Source organism: Eptatretus burgeri, chromosome 15, assembly GCF_056783735.1.
Source record: "Eptatretus burgeri isolate ZD-2024b chromosome 15, Ebu_testis_v1, whole genome shotgun sequence".
NCBI classification, from domain to species: domain Eukaryota; kingdom Metazoa; phylum Chordata; class Myxini; order Myxiniformes; family Myxinidae; genus Eptatretus; species Eptatretus burgeri.
Window position 1 is genome coordinate 14612769 of NC_140975.1, and position 22056 is coordinate 14634824.

General features: G+C 45.2%; 1 protein-coding gene across 4 annotated transcripts in view; it reads left to right on the forward strand.

Annotated features, from left to right (window-relative positions):
* The window catches only part of LOC147011585 (uncharacterized), an 80784-nt gene that overhangs the window by 31305 nt on the left and 27423 nt on the right, over positions 1 to 22056 (forward strand). The gene's annotated exons all lie outside the window — the stretch shown is intronic.

Here is a 22056-nt window from a genome sequence, read left to right on the forward strand (position 1 = left end):
TTCATACAGTGGCGGTGTACTGAGAGGCACCGTTCTTCTTCCTCCCCCCTCCGAACCAGCCCCCGCCCAGCGCTCTGACAGAGTCAGTTAAAGAGACGTGCTGGCAACCCATTGGCGGAGAGCTGCTGCAGTCTGGAGCGATGGACCAATCACGGGTCCCCAGAGGCGGTCCGTAAGGCCCGCCCCAAAAGGCAAAAGGAACTGGCTGCTTTGTGAGTCTGGGATCTGCTTTCGTGAGAAGAGCGCGCCCCAATAAGGCAAGGAAGAAACTGCTAGTGTGGAGTCTGCGATCAGCTTCGTGAGAAAGGCCCACCCCGAAAGGCAAGAGGAAATGCATGAGGGGGGGTCGGGGATCGGCTTTGTGAAGAGTAGTTTGGCCGGCTGTTCCTCCTCGGTTATGGATCCAGCCTGAGATCATTCACAGGTTGATCCTGAGTCCGGTCACGGAGACTCTGACTGTCCTTACTCACTGCACGGCTCGACACGTCTTGTGATCCCATCGATCCGCCTGCGGAGCCCAACACCCCGATTTGGCCTAGTCTGGTGAACAGGCCAGGCCTGGATTTGTATACTGGACCATGTAAGAAACCAGCTGGAACACACCATAGATATTTCGCTCTTGTGCCGTCGACCTTACGGGGGCTGGACGCGCCGCGGAATGCGCGAGCGGTGCCGCGAAAAGGAGTATGAGCGCCAACTTGCCACGCGGCGTGCTCGAGCTTGGGCGCTCGAATCCGTTGACATCAGCTTGTCACGAGCCACATTCTTGCCTTCGCCACTTTCCCTCTCGTCCATGAGGTACTACCAAGTACTCTGTGTCTTCCTTGCATGTTGTCTGCATGTTGTCTAAGGTTGATTTCGCTGGGGCCCCCTTCGAAACCCTTATCCGTAGCTCCCTAGTTAAGAGCGGGTTATAGATTAATTATAACGTTCGTGGATGTTTTGCTTGTGTCGTGTTCCCCGATGTGTCCCCAATAAATCTGTCTGATTCATATGAAAGTGGCCGCCTTGAGTTTATTCGTGCCGTGCTGAGGAACAACTGCTCGATTTGTATATAAAACCAAAACAGGCTACGGACTGGCAGACTTTGCTCCATCTCTGACAAACCCAGTCTGTAGCTGGGGTCTATTTCCCCAACTGGTAAGGCCCAGGTGTACTTTGGTATCGCGATCCGAGGCGTGTGACCCAAGACCTGTGCCGAACTAGCCGGCATTATAACCCCAGAGACGGCGGTGCTGTTAAGTGACGCCGAATCTTCAACATTTGGCTGTCAAGAGTAGGGTGCGAATTCCACCACCGCCGGATCCTCAACAATATATCCCCGAGCAGACTCGGTGGTGTGTGGTCGTTGGCGTTGGTGCTGGGAGATCTCGAGTACTTGAGTGGTGACAAGTTGGTTGATGGTGGTTGGGCTGGAGAGTGAGTGAACCAGCCTGTTCGTGGAGCCTTGGTGGGTCCCGTCCGCGACCCTGATCTCTGCCCTGGAGCTCCGAATGCTCCACGCGGCTGCCGCCACGAGCCCCACACGTGCAGCTGGGACCTTCGACGACCGACAGGTGCCCATCCCAACTCTGAACCCCAGCTCATCTCTCTCATCAGCTGGAGGGTCCAATAAAAACTCCGGGGTTTCTTTTCTCTTTTGTGTGTGTGACTGCGTGTGGGCCCGTCTATAAGTAGAATTGAGTAAGTGCTTTGAATCATTGTAAATTCCTGCTCTGCATATTCGCTTCAAGTCTTGCCTCCCTGTCTTTTACTGTAAATAAATTATTAAAATGTTCCCAGCTCGTTCCCATCCTTTCTTTATTTGGTGTCGTCCACCAGACGGCGGTCTCCTTGGGTTAACCTGAGGCGGTCCCTTCGGGTGGGTGCCTGGAATGTCCTATCCCTAAGAGAGGATGATCACCTGTCTCTGTTATCATCTGAGCTCAAGCGTTTGGACATCGGGATTGCAGCTCTCTCTGAGGTTCGGAAACTGGATTGCGGCGAGATAATGGTGGGTGGTTACACCTACTATTGGTCTGGTCGCTCTGATGGTTACCATACCCAAGGAGTTGCTGTAGCTGTGTCCAATAAGCTGACCCCAATGATAATTGAGGTAACACCGGTCAACGAGCGTATTATGAGATTAAGGATTCGTCACTCCTTAGGTGTCATTTCCCTGGTCTCTGTTTATGCTCCGACTGAGGCGAGTGATCTCACCGTGAAGGATGCATTCTACGCCACACTCGAGTCTGTGGTTGATCAGTGCTCCAGACGAGATACACTTCTAGTCTTGGGGGATTTCAATGCATCGACTGGAACTGATAGGGACGGTTATGAGGTGTGTGTTGGTCCCCATGGGTCAGGAACTATGAACCAGAATAGCACTAAGTTCCTTGACTTTGCAAGAAGTCATGGACTTAGGGTGGCTGGTTCATGGTTTCAGCGCCCACAAGCTCATCGCTGGACTTGGTATTCCAACGCTGGCGGTGTGGCAAACGAGATTGACCATGTCCTCATTGACGGTCGTTGGAGGATGATCCAGAACTGCAGGGTCTACCGGAGTGCTCAGTTCCTCAATACTGACCACAGGCTTGTTGTAGCAACTCTAAAGCTGCACCTTAAATCCTGGAGAATGGTACCATCCCAGCCTAGGCTGGATGTTGCCAAGCTCAGGGATGAGAGAGTAGCTGAGGAGTTTGCGAACAGGCTGAGTGGACAGTTGGGGGGTCTGGGTGCTTTGGGGGGTCCTGAAGAGTTGTGGAGCGCCTTCAAGACCACCGTCCTTGATGTTGCCGGTGGATGCCTTGGAGCTCACCGCAGGGCAAAGAAGAATTTTGTCTCTCAAGGGACACTGGATACCATTGACCAGAGTCGCAGGGCCAGGCTGAATGGCAGAGCTGAGGCGTAAAACTACGTGCACTGAGGGTGGACAAGGAGGCCTATGTGCGAGGAATCTGTGAGGGGGTAGAGCATCACCTGTGGACAGGTGATTCTCGTCCCGCTTACAGGGGAATTCGCGCATTACGTTCATCCAAGCCCATCCCTCGGAGCACTACAGTTCGAGCAGAGAGTGGTAGGCTCTTGACAGAGGAGTCTGAAGTGGAGGCCCGCTGGGCCGGTTACTTTGAGCGGTTGTACCAGGCTGATCCCCCAACTGTCGAGTTGGACGTCAAGGGTGTTACAATCCCTGTTGCTGACCCTCGAATCAACTGTGGTCCACCTACGCTTGTGGAAACACGGGCTGCGGTGAACCAGTTGAAACGGGGCAAAGCTCCAGGGATCTGTGGCATCCATGCCGAACTTCTCAAGGCTGGTGGAAATGCTGCACTCGTGTCGTTGCATGCAGTTTTGTGCTCTGCCTGGAACACAGGCATCATCCCAACTGACTGGAAGAGGGGCCTTGTTGTCCCTCTCTGGACAGGGAAGGGTGATCGCCAAGACTGCAACAACTACTGAGGGGTGACGCTGCTCTCAGTGCCGGGCAAGGTCTTTGCTCGGATAATTCTCGATAGGGTTCGCCACCATCTGCTTGAGCACCAGCGTCCAGAGCAGTCAGGCTTTACACCAAAGAGGTCAACGATTGACCGTATCCTTGCAATTCGTGTCCTCACCGAACGCAGGCAAGAGTTTCGGCAGGGGCTGCTTGCAGCCTATGTTGATCTCTGTAAAGCGTTCGATTCAGTGAATCGGGATGTCCTCTGGAGGATTCTTGGTCTTCGTGGGGTGCCACCAAAACTGATCGATCTGATGTCTGAACTCTACTCTGGTACTGAGAGTGCTGTGAAGTGTGGTGGTACCATCTCTGACTTATTTCCAGTTGTTACTGGAGTTCGTCAGGGATGTGTACTTGCCCCCACACTTTTCAGCACTTGTATGGACTGGATTCTAGGGAGGATGTCGGAGAGATCAAGTTGCGGTGCGTCGTTTGGGAATGTCAAGATCTCGGACCTTGACTTTGCAGATGATGCAGTCATCTTTGCGGAGACTTTAGACATCCTCTTGGGGGCCCTCGAGGTGCTGAATGAGGAGTCGGAGCCGTTGGGATTACGGCTTTCTTGGGTCAAAACTAAGATCCAGGCTTTCGGTGACATCTTGGATGCTGCTGTCCTGTCTGTGTCTGTTTGTGGTGAGGATGTTGAGGTCATGGAGAGATTCACTTACCTTGGCAGTGATATTCATGTCTCTGCTGGCTGCGAGTCAGAGGTCAATAGACGTCTGGGTCGGGCCTGGGGAGTCATGGATTCACTGGATCATGGGGTGTGGCGCTGCCGGTACCTGTGCGGGAGGACGAAAGTCCGAGTCTTCAGGTCCTTGGTACTTCCAGTCTTGCTCTATGGGTGCGAGACTTGGACTCTGACCAAGGATCTGAGACGGAGACTTAATTCCTTTGGTACCAGGTCTCTTCGGAGAATCCTTGGCTATCGCTGGTCGGATTTTGTGTCCAACGAGCGGTTGCTGAGAGAGACTCGGATGAGATTTGTTACCTGCATAGTCCGTGAGCGTCAGTTGCGGCTGTATGGACATGTGGCTCGTTTTCCTGACTCTGATCCTGCTCACCAGATTCTCTCAGCGAGGGAGTCTCATGAGTGGAGGAGGGCAGTGGGTCGACCACGTGCCTCATGGTTGCAACAGGTTGACCATCATCTCAAGGAGATGGGGATGGGCCTGGCATCTGCCTGGGGGATGGCCAGACGGAGGCCCCTGGAGTACCGGCGGAAAGTGGACGCAGCGACGTGCTGTTCTGGCACATGCTCCCATACCTGACCTGACCTTTATTTGGTTCAGCATGGTCCGGGTCTGAGTTCAGACCAGGTTTCATCCCCGATAATCAGTTAATCCTAGCCGGCACGGCTTTGGCAGTTTCCACTCGGCTGCAACCGAACCGGAGTTGGTAGTCTGTAGTTGGAACTCTACCGCAGTCGGTAGAGTAACCCGGTTCGAGAAAGACGTGCCGAAGGCGTGAATCCCTGGAAGCCAAGACCACGTGGTTATTTAGGTATATTGGGATCAACACAATTAACCCTACGCCACGCGGTCGAGAAATTGGCGTTTCACGGTCGATTAATCGACCCGCCGGCTTCGGAGTTATCCGGAGTGACTGCCTATAATTCCGGGGAGACTGGTGGGAGACGACATAAACTTTCCCACCTAGCGGTCGTTCTCGCCACCGACCCCCAGCCTACAACAATATCATGAGATGAAGGAAGATGACTTGTAATACCGGGTATCACCAAAGGCGGCGCTATTTCCGCCACGTCAATGTTAGAGTTCCAGTGACATCCATCGATGTTTGCTCCATTTACCATTATACTGTAGTGAGTCTTATGCATTCCCAACACCTTACATTTCTAAATGCATCTATGTTAAACTGCATTTGCCAAAATGTTTCAGCAATCTATTAAAGCATCTCGACTTTCCTGAATCTGTAACCGCCCACCCCCCTCCCCAACACACCACCCCCTTACCTCTAAGCCTTGTCATCTGTAAAATTGGAAAGCCTACTGTTCACCCCACTATCCAAATCAATGATGCAAATTGAAAATAAAACCAGAACAAGAAAAAGAGCAATCAGAGATTGTAGACCCTCACCAGGACTTGTTTTGTGTGGCGTTTTTGTGCTGGTGTTTTGCATAATTAATACGAGACATAATTAGAATTGCCACTTTATAACTGCTGACAGTGATGACCGGGTACCAAGAAGTCTCGCTTTGATGCAACCCTGCTGCAGCCAAGTGACCCTTATGAAAAAAAAAACAGAAAAACGAAATCCAAAAAAAAGAAGAAAAAAAACCAAGATAAAAATTTAATTATTATGCCTGCCAGACCATGTGTCCGATCAAGTTGAAATTTAAAACATGCATTCCACATCACTACTAGATCACAATTTTGAAATTTCATGTCAATTGATTCAGCGGTTCTGGGTTTGGAGCGTCTGTTCTGGGTTTCCGGTTCTGGGTTTGGAGCATTGGCAGGTTCTCTCAGGGGTCTCTGTGGACTATCTCAAAGTTAAGTATTCGGTTGATTTTTGTCTCGTTTAACTGTCTATTTTCTCACCTACATGTTACTGCATGTTCCTAGTTCAGTTTTGTTTCAAAAATCATGCTATTTTGTGAGTTTTCGTCGACCTTATCTTACTGTGTCCCTTGAGGCCTACCCATCCTTCCCCTCGTGGTGTACGATCGTTTTTATTTGTATTCTCTCCCTATTACCTTCAATTTCTATTTTCCCCACTTTCCCAATGCCCCCATCCCTCCCAACTAAACACTCTGTTTCTTGTCTTAAAATTAAAAATAAAAACTACCTTCCTCCCTGCATATCCATGACTCCCGATCCCTCTGCTTCGTCTTCTTCCTCGTACCGGCACACCATCTTTCTTCTATTTGAGCTGACCCATTCTCCCCATTACCTTCATGATTTCTTCCTTCAACCTTCCATTCCCGAATCTTCAATAATCCTCAAAAATTAATAATCTTCTTTGTATCCTTTCGATCGACACACCTCCTGTAACCACGTGTCTATCTCCACGCTCTTCCTGATATTTTTCATCGACCCAGCAGCTTCATTCTGCATTTACAGTTCCAAATTCACCATTCACCTCCACAATTTTACTTCAACCTTCCTTTTTCTGAATGTTACGCAATCCTTATTTAAAATAAATAAATAAATCCACTTTTGACGATACACCTACCACAGCCAGGTGCTTCTCCCGTAACCATGCGATCTGTTTCCATTCTCTGCATTTACCGATCCAAATTCACCATTCACCTCACAATTTTCTCTACAACCATTCCATTACCTAATCTGATGAAAACTCTCTCAAACAATAATAATATTAATAATAATAAAAAGGATCTTTTATAATGCTTCATCTTCCTCTTTCACACGTGTGGTACTCTTTACTGTATCATAATGCACTACTCTTCTTCTGTTTCAACAGACTGCTCTCAATTCGACCTTCCCTTCATACCTTGCTGAAAAAAATCCAACTGTTTACAGCATTTCTTCTCTCCATTCTCTTAATTCGCCTTTATTGCATCCATCAAGAAATGTCCTGAATTGCATTTCTGACCTAAAACTTTAAAACAAAACAGTCTGCTATGAATGTTCGCTTTCAACCATTCGTTCCTTTCCAACTTCAGTGCCAACTCACCCCTCTCACCCCTCACTCTCAAAGCAACCATCACACTCTTCTCCCTCCAAGCATCCCTCTCACCTTTCTCAAAAACTTCCTCACCTTTCTCCCTCAACTCTCCCCACTCACCTTTCTCCCACCATTCACCCCCTCACTCCCCCTTCTCAAAGTTCCCCCCTCTCATCCACAAAGCTGCCTTCTTCCCCTGCCCTCTCACCTCCATCTCTTCACTCCACCTCCTCAAATCCTCAACTGCCCTCTGCCCCCTCTGTTCCCCCTCTCCCCCAGCACCACAGAGCCTTTTCTCCTCATCTGACCCCCTCCACGAGCTCTTCTGCAATCCCCCACACTCTTTAAACAACTCTCCTTACCTCCCCCCCTCCTCCCTTGTCCTACCCTCCCCCACTCCTCCCAGTCCCTGCACCCAAAGCCTCCTCCGCTCCCTCTTAATTAACAGTGTGGACCTCAAATATCTGGGGCCTATGCTCAAACCTTACAGATCTTTCCATACAGGTTGCCACTGACAAACCAGACATAATCTGCCTCACAGAAACTTTCCTCCCTCAAGACGTCTCTGACTCCCAAGTATCTCTCCCTGGTTACTCCTTCCTCCGGTATGACAGACCAGAGCCTCATCCTGGTGGAGGAGTTGCTCTCTTCATCAAAGACTCTATTCCTCACTCTCTATGCAATGCCCTCACTCCCCCACACCCCCAGGGATACCTCTGACTACGGCTTCCCCTCCACTCGCACCTCATGTTTATATGTGTACTGTACTGTCCACCAAACAGTGATGACTCCATCTACACCTGACTATCCGAAAACATGGACGTACTTCTATGTTCTCATCCAAACTCTCTCTTCCTCATATGTGGTGACTTGAATTGAAATCATGCCAGTTAGCTAGGTGTGGGTACCTCTCTCACCTGTCATGGCATTTCAGCAAAACACTTCTGTGACTCATTGGGACTGACGCAATCGGTCAAATTCCCAACCCGGATCTCAACCAATGGTACTCCATCTCTTCTGGATATAATTTTGACAAATTTCCTTGAAAATATCTGCTGTTCTTCCTCCGCTGCAATCGGTTCTTCTGACTACATGCTTGTCAAAGTGGACATCTCCCTGGCTGTTATCAGAGATCCACCTCAGCGCTGACGAGTCTGACGTTTCACTCAAGCCGACTGGCAGGGTCTCCAAGCAGCCATCAAACTTCTAGACTGGTCTCCCATCGCTACTTTCTCCAACATCAACTCATCCTGGGAATTCTTTCAAAGAAACTTGCTCTCCCTCATGCACAGATTTATTCCCTCTCGTCTTCAGTTGTCTTACCCTTACTCCTGCCCATGGTTCACGGAAGCTTGTGGCGAGGAAGTTGTCCTGAAACAACTTGCCTTTGCCTCATGGAAAGCAAACCCAACTGGGGGTAATCTCAGTTCCTTCTATAAAGCTCGGAACAAGTGTGCATCTACCCTCAGGAGAGCCAGAAAACAACATCTTTCTAATCTCATCTGAACTTTCAAACCTCTCTCCCTCCTCCAAATCCTGGTAGTATCTAATGAAATCTGTTTCTGGTGTATGTTCCTCCATCCCCTCCCTTACCTCAAATGGCCGCACTGCTGATACCGCACGTGAAAAGGCTGAATGCCTAAACTCGGTGTTTGAATCGAAGTCTTGTGTCCGAAACCCATCGCTTTCTGGACCCACTTTACCCAGTCGCACACAACTGTCCCTGGACTCTGTGTCCTTTCCTTCTGACAGAGTGGAGAGCTTGCTGTCAAACCTCGACTCAGATTCTGAAATCGGTCCAGACGGCATCAGTCCACGTGTCCTCAAAGCCTGCTCGTCTGCTCTTGCTCACCCTCTCTCTGTTCTATTCACCCTCTCGTTTGCTCAAGGTCATCTGCCATCTGCTTGGAAATCAGCAAACATCACTGCCCTGCACAAAAAAGGTGCAAAAACAAATCCCTGCAACTACAGACCAATCAGCCTTCTCCCAATCATCAGCAAGGTTCTGGAATCCATCATCACTTCAGACATTAAATCCTTCCTCTTCTCCATTGGCTTGATTTCCGATCATCAATTTGGTTCCAGACCAGGTCACTCTACCCTGTAGGCCATGGGCCAGATATGGCCACCGTGCACCCCCACCCCCACCTCCCAGCAAACCTGTTTTTCTGAATCCCCTGGATATACTGAACACGAATATGAATGTTAACATTGAAAATTTTGGGATGCACTACCTGTTTTGACCTTTTGAATAGGGGTACCCTAAAATTATACTTTTATCGATTTGCGTCGAATTCAATTTATGGATGGAATCAAAATGGTGTGCAGAAGGCCCAAATAATATCCAATATACATGTATGATGCATCAAATTGAAGATAATTGCATTATGATAATCTGTGTATGTCTAACAGTGTTGTACATTAAATCTAAATGAAATTGTATACATTTTAATATATATATATTCCCTATCTTTCGAATAAACACAAAATCAACACTCCGTATTCCTCAATGAATATATTTGACATTATATAAATTTTACTACAGGTACAGACTATTTAATGATCGTGAGAAACGGTTTTAATTATCTTGTATTTATTAAAATATGAGACATCCAGGAATGGTGTCGTTGTTGGAATGGGCCGTATCCTGAACGGAAAGCGAGTCGGCACAGTCGATATTTGTTTACATATTATTTAAGATTTATTTCCAAAACATTCATGTTGAATGTTCAACTGAAGATAACAGGTTAGTTAAGATGTATTTTCTTTCTCATGGTATGACTGCTGATAACTTTTAATGAAGTTAATTAACTAAGGTAGTTAAGTTATATATTCCAGTCCAAACCAGAAATATTTAAGAATGTGATACAACATTGCAATAATTAACACCGAATGAAAATATGAAGTTTCAAGTCCTGTTTCCTTCTATTTTCAGGTTCGTACTAGCTGTGCACAACATAGTCAACTGATGTCTGACCAGCAAGCAGCAGAAGGCAGCCAGGAGTGAGAAGACCCACCTCCCAAGCGTCAGAAAGATGATAGTCATGGAGGCTCGAAGTCCCGATTGGAGCCCGAATGCATTGTGCACATCCCTGGGTTACAATATGGCCCTATGGTGCTATTATCCACAACCAAGGATTCCACAGCCCGACTAGCAAGGTTGAAGGAGATCCGAGACAACAGACTGGTGCAACCACATGGATCAGTCCAACGTATGACGAGTACCTGTGACCTAATACCAGATTCCCTTACCGAGTGTCACGGATCTCACAGAGAATGCTATCAACGATTTACCATGAACCTCAGTCGCCTCTCCACTCCTTCAGATCCATCTCCTCCATCATGCTCCAAGTTAAGTCGGAGGGATTCATCAGGGGACAAGGTACTGTTTTCATCTGATTGCATCTTCTGTAACTCAAAGGGGAGACGAAAGGTCAAGATCAAAGGGACACACACCACTGAAGGCTTAAGCCAGTTTGAGTGTGACGGATGGCGAACAGTTCTCGAAGCAGCTGAAAACAAATGTGATGAGAAATTACTCACACGGATAAGAGGTCATGATTTGTTTGCTGCAGAAGCGAAGTATCACAAATCCTGCCGGGTTATCTACACACAGAATCCAGAGAAATGGAGGAGTACAAGCACAGAGAACAAGGAGAGACAAACAAACATGGCACAAGCACACAGTCAGGCCTTTGCAGAAGTTCAGAAAGTCATAGAAAGAGATATCATTGGAGGCAAACACATGATCAAACTGTCAGAGCTTTCCAGCATTATTTTGGCAGCCTACAGCATACGGATTTTGCCAATCCCAACTTCCATGGGGAAAACCTTAAAGCTAAGTTAGAGAAACATGAAAAGCACAAGGACTCATTGGCGTTCTGTAGATTACACCGCACAGGAAACTTCCAAACTTACATAGTCTACAATGCAGACAGTGGCACAAGTGATGCGGTAAGATGTGCATATGAACTTGGTTCTATTGATATGGTCCAATAATCTGGTAGATATCTGCATCGAATGATCCTTGACACTGAAGCCACCGAAGACCCTTTCTAGGCTGCCCAAGTTTGTCCTAGTTTTAGCTAGATTAGGAGACACGTGGGAAGTACCCGACGACCTGATGGATGACCTGGATGAGTTCACCTGTGTGTTATATGGAAGACCTCGTGCTTGAAGCGTCGATGAGTTGCGGTTCATGAAAATGAATAAGCTGTATGCGAAAGATGATGACCGTCTCTCCCGTTCGAGCACAGTTGACATGGACACTCTCCCTCCATGCAAGAAGAGCCTGGAGCAACACATCCGGAGAGTCAACTTCCAACTTGGCATTTGGAAAAGAGCCCATGTTGCAAATCTTGAGATCCCCGAGCCAAGTGATGGACATGGGTGCATTTTAGTTGAGGGGAAGCTGGAGCCTCTTTGGTACGAGGGAGGGGTCTTGCCACAGCAGTTGGCAGACATCGCTGAAGATTCAGCGAACATCAATGACTCTGACTCGGACTCGGACATTCCAGACGAATCGGACTATCTTAATGGAGACAGCTCAGAGTCTGACAATGAGTAGGCTTAGTTGCAATTCACGTTAACGACAGGAACATTCATTTCTATTGGAGTATACTTCTGTTTTGAATTGTTTAGAATATATGTTGTATTTAAATACTTACCATGTTTGAGATTTGGTTATGTTATTTAGTTCCATGAATATTGTATTCAATATGATGTTTTGATGCTTATTATGTTTGATGAACCCGTTTGATGCTTATTGTGTGACAACGTTGTGTATTTTCATAATAGTTGCTTGATATTTCAGAAAAATTAAAGGTAATTAATACCGTTTCTCACTATCATTGAATAGTCTGTACCTGCAATAAAATTCATAAAATGTCAAATATATTCATTGAGGAATATGGAGTGTTGATTTTGTGTTTATTCAAAAGATAGGGAATATATATTCAAATGTATATAATTTCATTTAGATTTAATGTACAACACTGTTAGACATATACAGATGATCAGAATGCAATTATCTTCAATTTGATGCATCATACATGTATATTGGATATTATTTGGGCCTTCTGCACACCATTTTGATTCCATCCATAAATTGAATTCGACGCAAATCGATAAAAGTATAATTTTAGGGTACCCCTATTCAAAAGGTCAAAACAGGTAGTGCATCCCAAAATTTTCAATGTTAACATTCATATTCGTGTTCAGTATATCCAGGGGAAACAGAAAAAACAGAGGTTTGCTGAGAGGTGAGACCATATCTGGTCCATGGCCTACTGGATATGCTGCTTCTGCTCTCCCGCCAATGGATGGAGGTACTCGATGCTGGACATGAAATCAGAGCCGTATCCCTCGACATATTGCATGCTTTTGACATGGTCTAGCACACTGCCCAAACGCTCCTCCAGTGGTATCCAAGGTCATCTCCAATCATGGTTCGCAGACTTCCTCTCCTGTTGCAGCCAATGTGTGCCCCGAAATGGAGTTCTTTCATCCCCTCTTCCTGTCCAGGCTGGAGTTCCTCAAGGTAGCGTTCTGAGCCCTGTTCTTTTTGTGGTTTTCATCAATGATCTCTCCGAATCTCTGGAAAATCCTCTTTATCCCTTTGCTGATGACTCCGCCCTCTGCCGTACCATCTGTCATCTCTCAGACCAACAAGCAGCAGCTTCTTCGCTCTCTGCAGATCTGGGTAAAATCACAAACTGGTTCAACACGTGGAACATGTCTTTCAATCCGGACAAATCTCACACTCTCCCTATGTCTCTCTGAAAGGACTGTTTGGAAAACCCCCCCATCTATTTTCTCAACAATCCTCTGGAAGAAGTCCTTTCTTTCAAGCTTCTGGGTCTCACTATCTGCCATGATCTTTCTTGGGAAAGCCACATTTCCAACCTGGCCTCCAAAGCCAGTCGCATATTGGGAATCCTCCGTCGTGCAAAGTCCTTCCTCAGCCCATCTGACTTCCTGCCCACATACAAAGCTTTCGTCCACAGCCTTATGGAGTACTGCTCCCCCCTCCGGGCTGGTACTCCTGCCTCTCACCTTTCTCGACTTCACGCAGTGGAAACCAAGGCATTTCGGATCATTGGTATCTCCCACGGTGAAGCTGAGTCTTTGGGCCTCTCACTGTCTCACCGCAGGCAGGTCAGTGGTCTTTCTCTCTTCTACCATCCCCTCTCCAGTCTTTCCCCCCTCCCCCTGCTCTGTCTGTGATTTGTCCCCACCATATTTCCACAGGGCGCTCAAGGTCCGCCAACAACCCCCTTCTGGTAAAACTACCAAAATCACGAATCACTGCTCACCTTCACTCTTTCATTGCTCTTTTCTTTCCACCTTTGGAATAAACTCCCTCACTCTGTTCAATTCCATTCTTCCCTCCAGGCCTTCAAAACAGCTGTTCACCACCACCTCTTATCGTCCCCCATCCAAATCCTCGATCTTTTCTGTCCCTGTTAATCCACCCCAAACCCACCTCCTTCAAATTCCCTGCTTTCCTTCCTGAAAGTACCTGTTGTGTCCATCTGGTATAACCCATGTTCCACGCCCCATCCCTCTCCTTTCCTCAGATCTCGTAATGTCTCTGTTCCTCACTGTTTTGTCCTTCCCACGCCCCTCTTGTCTCATGGCCCCCTTTATGTGTGTTGTGTGTTTGCTCTCATACGAGCCTTAACAAGGTATACAAATAAAAAAACGGTTCCAGTGAAAACATTATTTAATATATTTATTTAATCTATATGGCTGCCAAATCATCATGTGACATCAATTATTATTCCTAAACAACCTTGTACACGCATGCCTTGGGGAAAATTTTTGTGAAGCTTCCCCTTGATCTGTCTTGCCTTCTGGAGAATAAGATTTTCCTATGTTTTATGGTAAATCCAATATGGCTGCCAAACCTTGTGACCTATGATGTCATACGTGTGAACCTTTTATTCCTCATGGATAGACGGTCATATGTGTAAAGCTTTACCTCGATCTGCTCAGCCATTTCAGAGAAGAGGATTTTTTAAGGTTTAAAAAACAACAAAAAAAACAATATTGCTGCCAACTCATGTGACTTAAATTAAAATTAAAAAATTAAATGGAATTTAATTAAAGTTAATTAAATTAAAAATTATTAAACATTTTAATAATTCATTATATATTAAAAAAACTGGTGGAATTAAAAAAAAAATTGTGGACTGTTTCATCCCGAGATGACCCTCAAAAATTTTCATACAGATGGGATGTAACGTTCTACATATGCAATTATGCAGCAATGCCAACCCTCCCGATTTCATCGGGAGGCTTCCGAAAATTCACCCAAACTCCCGCCCTTACGATCACTATCCTTATCCTCCCGAAATTTTGATATTTTTGCACTGTTCACTAATCAGAATGTACTGGTATGAGAATTGAATGAAAAGCATCGTCTGCTACGTATAGCATGTGGTAACTCCATAACGTTCGCTGCTTCCAAATTGTACGTAAAAAATTGCAAATTCAAATGAGGAGCAGCGAAACATTGGGTCTGGATCTCGCTTATGCGATCATGCACTGAGATTTAGTGCATGCGGTATGTGTGCAATACAGTGCATGCGGTATGTGTGCAATACAGTGCATGCGGTATGTATGCACAGTGTATATGCATGCGGTTTGTGTGCAATACAGTGCATGCGGTATGTATGCACAGTGTATATGCATGCGATACGCTCACTGCATGCAGCTGGGCCCCGTACCAGCCCGGCGGTCGCGACCACCGTGCGGTGTTTAATTTAACAGCCGCTAGAGTTCTACGAGTCGCGCTGCAGCTGTGGAACATCGACTTCGAAGTTACCGATGCTTCAAGCCCTCGATGTTGATTACGAAATGGCAGAAAAGAAGCTTACGAAGACCAAGAAATGGTCTCAGAAGTACAAGACCGAATACATTCTCCAATACCCGTGTATTTGAAAGACTGAAAGAGGAATTCATCATGCGTATTGTACAGTATGCAGCGTTGATATTTCAGTTGAGCACGGAGGTCGCGATGATATTCGGAAGCACGTTGGAAGCAAACGGCACACAGACATTGCAAAGGAGAGATCTTCGAGCACGAGTACCGGTACACTTCTGAATTATTTCACCAAACAAGGGACAAGCGAGGAAGAGGATGTTACCCGAGCGGAACTTCTCTTTCGTGGATTTATTGTGGGACATAACTTGCCCATATCAGTCTCAGATCATGCTGGACCTCTATTTCAAAAGATGTTTCCAGATTCAAAAGTTGCTTCAAAGTATGGATGTGCAAGAACAAAAACTTGCAAGATGTGCAAGATGTGCAAGAACAAAAAAAATAAAAAAATAAAAATAAAAAAAAAAACAAGAACAAAAAGCAAGAAAAAAAAAGAAAAAAAAAAAAGAAAAAAAAAAAAAGAACAAGAACAAAGAAGAAAAAAAGAACACTGGTCAACAATTTTTTACTTTCTGAATGTTGTCTAGATTTCTACAAGTGAATTAGGGTATTCGGGCACTGCTGAATCAGGAAATGGCATCCGTTTCTCTCCATCAGGTCAGGTTTTTGTGCTAAGTTGATTTGAAAAAATCAGATCTTGTGACAAAATCAATTACATTTTTGTGGCATTATCAGCTGATTTTTGTCAACACATATCATCCTAAACATGTTTTTAAGAAAAAAAAAATGTTTTGCCAACAACATTTATTGATTACATGATAGAAACATCGATTACTGTCATCTGAATGGTGGGCATTGATAAAGGTAAGTACAAGTAAATTGCATGTTGCGTCACCACTGTTCAAACTTCAGGGCTTGAACTTCCGTTTCTTCGAACTCCTGGAATGTTCAGCGGCAGGGAGGTCTCTCTTCAGATTCCAACAGTAGTCAGCCATCATGACTGCGTCCCAGCGACCCTGATACCTGGTCTCCATCTCCTTCATGTCCTGATGGAATCTCTCCCCCTGCTCGTCACTCATTGAACCCAGGTTCTCAGGAAACCGGTTCATATGTGAAAATAGGTAGTGCATCTTGATGCTCATGTTGCAACCCAGGTTTCTGAAAGCAGTCAGCATGTTGTTGACAAGTTCTGCGTAGTTTCTGGCCTTATTGTTGCCAAGAAAGTTCTTCACTACCAAAACAAATGTCTTCCACGCTTCCAGTTCCACTTCGTTCATTGAGTTTTGAACTCTGGATCTCTGATGAGCTGACGGATCTGAGAACCATCAAAGATGCCAACTTTCAACTTCTCCATGGTCAATCCTGGAAAAGCCTGGCACAAGTAAGTGAAGCAGTCACCATCTTTGTCCAGAGCCTTGGTGAACTGCTTGATAAAGCCGAGCTTGATGTGCAGCGGTGGGAAGAGTATTCTGTCTCTGTCCACCAGAGGGTCGTTGATGACGTTCCTTTCTTTGCATGGCACCAATTCCTCCCGCACAGGCCAGTCCTTCTTCGTGTAATGCTGAGCACGGTCCCTACTATCCCACATGCACAGAAAACATGGGTGCCCACTTGGTGAAGCCAGACTGTTGTCCCAACAAAAAGTTCACCATCTTCAGGTCAACACAAATAAACCACTTATGCTGATCATAACCAATTTTCTCCAGCACGTACTTCACCGCTTCATACTTCTCCTTCAGTGTAGTCGAGTGAGCGATGGGTACAGAGGCAAACTGGTTGCCGTTGTGTAGCAGAACACATTTCAGTGATCGCTTGCTGCTGTCAATGAACAGTCTCCAATCTTTGGGTTCGTACTGTGGCACTCCAAGCTTGAGCAGAAGCGCATGTCATAAATTGGCGCATGTAGGTATTGTACATTCTTCAGAGTTCGTTATTTCAAGAAATACAACTTTTTGTATCACATTATTACAAAATCTGCCCCATTAACTTTAGTTTTGATCCACGAACTTTATGCTTTGCCTCACCAATTTTTGGAAGATTTTGAGGTTTTATGACTTCAAACTGATCCCTTTTCGACATAATCACCTAGAACTATCGTACCTGAATACTTCTTGTCATTAAAATAATTATTTCCAATTAAAACAATTATTTGACATGACATTTTACCCCCACCAACTTCTTCTAAAATGCTCCACACATGCGTACATGTGAACAAAAATGTAAAAAAACGACATGTGGCCATATCTCAAAAACTTGACCTGATTGAACAAAACTAATGTGAGTTTTGGATTCAGCGCATCAGATTCGTCCTAAATCAGCTTAAAAAATGCAGACAACAAATTTGTTGTTGACCAGTGTAATTGGTGAGTTGTCAAATGTTACTGCTTCATCTATTGCCGATATTGCTAGACTAGCTCCATTTAGCCTAGCTACAGACGGTAGCAATGACAGTGGTGAGGCCCAGCTATATCCTGTCCTGATTTCGTACTATGACAACAGTGCTGGGATTGTGAAGCAAGGTTTGCTAAGTTTGCCTGCGTGCAAACAAGATTCCACTGGAGAAAACATTTTCAAACTGCTTGATCATGAGTTCAGTGACAGGAAAATTCCGTGGGGAAATTGTGTTTCCTTTTGTGCTGATAATGCCTCTGTCATGGTGGGCAAGCACAAAGGAGTCGCTGCTTATATCCACAAACAAAATCCAGAGTGCTACATCATGGGATGCCCTTGCCATATATGATGCACAATACGACCAGAAGGCGGCTCAGGCCTTCCCCATTGAATTAGATGACTTTTTCATCGATATTTACTACTACTTGGACAAAAGTAGTAAACGCGTCAAAGGAGTGAAAGCACTGCAAGAACTCTGTGATGCCCCGACACACAAGATTCTGAAGCATGTCGCAACAAGGTGGCTGTCCCTTGGTCAGTGCCTAGACAGGCTGATTGAACAGTGGGAGCCACTTCGCCTCTTCTTCAAAGAAGAAGTACGAAGAAAAATGCAACCAACTGTAGCCAAGACTCTAACAACGAGCAAGAAGGACGGCACTGTATCTACTGCCAGTACTGGCACTGCAGGATCAAGCACTCGTGGAGCAGCATTCACCACTACCACTGCAGTATCTGCTGCGAAGAAGACAGCAGGGACAGCACCAAAACCAATGCTGAGAGCAGGTAGCATCACCGGCCCTTCATCACGTTCATCTACAAAGCAGATCCCTTCAGAGTCGAGAAAGACTGTGATAGTCCCATCTGCAGGCAAAGAAGGACCCAAGTTAAGTTCTGCTTTTGCCAAATCACTTGATAGAAGCTCAAGCAAAACCTTCGAATCAGAGGTCTTCTTCCTTGGCTGCACCTACCTCAAGCTCTCTCCTCAAACGTAAAATTGGATCTGGTACTACGAGTCTGACCTCTTCTGCTGGCAGTAAACGCAAGTGTGATCGCCCTGCGGCTAAGTGTACTACGAGTTCTACAACCTAAAGCGCATCTTCCTCAAACACTGTGCAGGAATCTAGAGAAAAACGTGTCAACAGGATGTTCTTGTCTCCACAAAACAAAACTCTATCGTTTCTTCCTTCGATATGCTAACAAGCTTTTTGAGAAGGGAATCTTCTGCTCCAAAGAGGCAGACCCTGTATTCATCTCCTGCACGGAGAATTGAATGGTCTTCTGAAAGATATCTTCGTACGGTTTTTGAAACCATCGGTGTCATCGGTTGCTCTGGTAAATGTACCCTTCTCTGACAGAAATCATCAGAAGAATGATGAGGACCTCATGATTGGGAACGATGCCAAACTGTATATAAGGGAACAAAGGAGTCTCAAGAAATCCACCTTCACTCTGAGTGAGTCAGACATCCAAAGTTTCTTCAGTGCAGTTCGCTCATATTATGTGAAAGCCTGCAATTATATCTTCAAAACCTGGCCGCTAGATGATGAATTAGCCAAGCATGCTCAGGTGCTGGATGTTAAGCTACACCAAGAAGTGGGGTTTGACTGTGTGGAGTTTTCATCAAGAAATTCCCCTGTCTGTTCAGTGGCGGTGATAGTGACATAGACAGTCTTGAGAGTGAATTCGCTCACTACCAGGCAGACGCCTCCATAGCTACAATTGCTACTGAGACAGTGAGAGTGGATGAGCAGTGGCATCGGATTTCACAGCTCACAGATCCCTGCACTGGTGCCAAGAAGTATCCTAATTTGAGCAAAGTGATGAAGGGAATCTTGGTCATTCCTCATTCGAACGCATCATGTGAGCGGGCACTCAGTCTTGTACGGAAGAATCATACTGAATTTCGTCCCAATTTGAGTGTCAAAACCCTGGAAGCTCTCTTAATTGAAAAACTAGCTCATAACACCCCTTGCTACCAGAGAGAATACAGCAAAGACATAATCAGAAGGGCTAAAGAGCCACACAGCTGTCACTCAGCAAAGCTGCCATGGAAAAAGCAAGCAGCAGTAGTACCAGCCAGTAAGGTAAGAAAAATATTGCTTCTTTTGTGCTTTTTGTTAATCTTTGATTGTCCTCTAACTTACTAATATTAACATACATGTAACATTAAAAAGTGCACAATTTTCCCCTTTTTTTGTTCAAAAAGTGGGAATTCTTAACATGTTAAATGCTCCAAAATAGGGCTCAGAGGGCACGAGAGAGCGTCTGGAACCCCAGAGCTTCCAGGGCCCTAAGGCGGGCCCTGGACCCCGCCGCAAGGGTCGAGCACTCCGCGCTCGAGATGTGCGCTTTGCGCACATTATTTGGTGTCGGTTGAAAATCCTCCCTAATTCTGATTTCCAAAAGTTGGCATCTCTGATTATGATGTCATAACGAAGGCACCTATGATGTCATAAAATAATAACTCTCATTTCCCATGATGAGTACTTGCTATGTGCCAAGTTTCAATTTTTTCTTTGGTGTGGTTTCAGAGATTGATTGATTTTCAGAGATTCAGAGATAGATGGGGGTCCAAAGTTTTTTTTTTTCCTTTTTTCCAATATGGCTGCCACAACACGTGACTTATGATGTCATAATTGTCATAAAATATTCCACATTTCACATGAGTCGTTACACTCATGATCAAAATTTTGTCTCAATCTGACACGCGGTTGCGGAGAAAAACACGGAAGTTCTGTGCGGACAAACACAGACAGACAGACCGACTGACGAACAGACAAATAAAAACCAATGTCACCCGCAGGGTGAGCCGTATCTTGCCAAAAGGTGACCACGTGTGACTTCTTTAAGGTCACACTGAGGTGAACAGAGCTGCTATCCACCAGGAGCGACTCCTTGAGGAATATCTGCCTACGAGAGATTCCGATGAGAATCGTTCTACAGAGTAACCATGAAAAATATGCGTTTGCCTCATAACGTCACCAAATGACGTCATAATGTCTCAAGCTTGACATATCTGGAAAGCACTCATCGAGGTGTTCAATTTGAGGTACTACACGATATGGTTCCTAAAACTTGAAAATTTGACCTTGGGGTCAAATATGTTTGACCTTAGGCGTTAACCATGAAGGTCAAGGCCAATCGCCACCAAAAATTAATCAGCTGAGCGCCAGATCATGAACTATATTCCCATGAAGTTTGAAGACTATCCGATCAAAATTCTAGGATTCCAAGCCAACCACTCTAACAATTAAGCCAACACCAGGTGATTAGCCTGGTTGAATTAAGCACCATTAATTATCAACCAGCACAATGAAAGGAATTATCACCACACCTGCCATCTCGCTTTCATCATTAACCACTCTTCCTGTGCTATATCTCAATCGACCCACACTTGTTCTCACTTGTTCTTCATCCCTTAAATATTTAAAGAATACCTTGTTATCATGTTTAATATTCTTATCCACATCTTTCTCGTACTTTCTTTTGGCTTGCTGAGTTATTCTCTTAATGAGCCTCTGTTTACTCCAACATGGACCCAAGTCCAACTCGAGTGCTGTCGTTTTTATTGCTCATAAATATCTTCTGCTTCTCCTTAAGAGTTAATAGCAATCATTACCTCCCTGCTCAACCACTGGCCTCTTTATTCCTCTGGATTTACACCTCCTTCAAACAAACTTACCCTGCACACTGAACACTGCACTTTTTCCCTTGAAGGTTGCTCATTTCTCTGATGCTGATTGCCCTCTAGGCAAGTTCGTCCCAATCTTGACCATCTCTCTCTCTCTCTCTCTCTCTCTCTCTATCTCTCTATCTCTCTATCTCTATCTCTATCTCTATCTCTATCTCTATTTCTATCTCTATCTCTATCTCTATCTCTATCTCTATCTCTATCTCTATCTCTATCTCTATCTCTATCTCTATCTCTATCTCTATCTCTATCTCTATCTCTATCTCTATCTCTATCTCTATCTCTCTATCTCTCTATCTCTCTATCTCTCTATCTCCCTATCTCTATCTCCCTATCTCTATCTCCCTATCTCTATCTCCCTATCTCTATCTCCCTATCTCTATCTCCCTATCTCTATCTCCCTATCTCTATCTCCCTATCTCTATCTCCCTATCTCTATCTCCCTATCTCTATCTCCCTATCTCCCTATCTCCCTATCTCCCTATCTCCCTATCTCTATCTCTATCTCTATCTCTATCTCTATCTCTATCTCTATCTCTATCTCTATCTCTATCTCCATCTCCCTATCTCTATCTCCCTATCTCTATCTCCCTATCTCTATCTCTATCTCTATCTCTATCTCTATCTCTATCTCTATCTCTATCTCTATCTCTATCTCTATCTCTATCTCTATCTCTATCTCTATCTCTATCTCTATCTCTATCTCTATCTCTATCTCTATCTCTATCTCTATCTCTATCTCTATCTCTATCTCTATCTCTATCTCTATCTCTATCTCTATCTCTATCTCTATCTCTATCTCTATCTCTATCTCTATCTCTATCTCTATCTCTATCTCTATCTCTATCTCTATCTCTATCTCTATCTCTATCTCTATCTCTATCTCTATCTCTATCTCTATCTCTATCTCTATCTCTATCTCTATCTCTATCTCTATCTCTATCTCTATCTCTATCTCTATCTCTA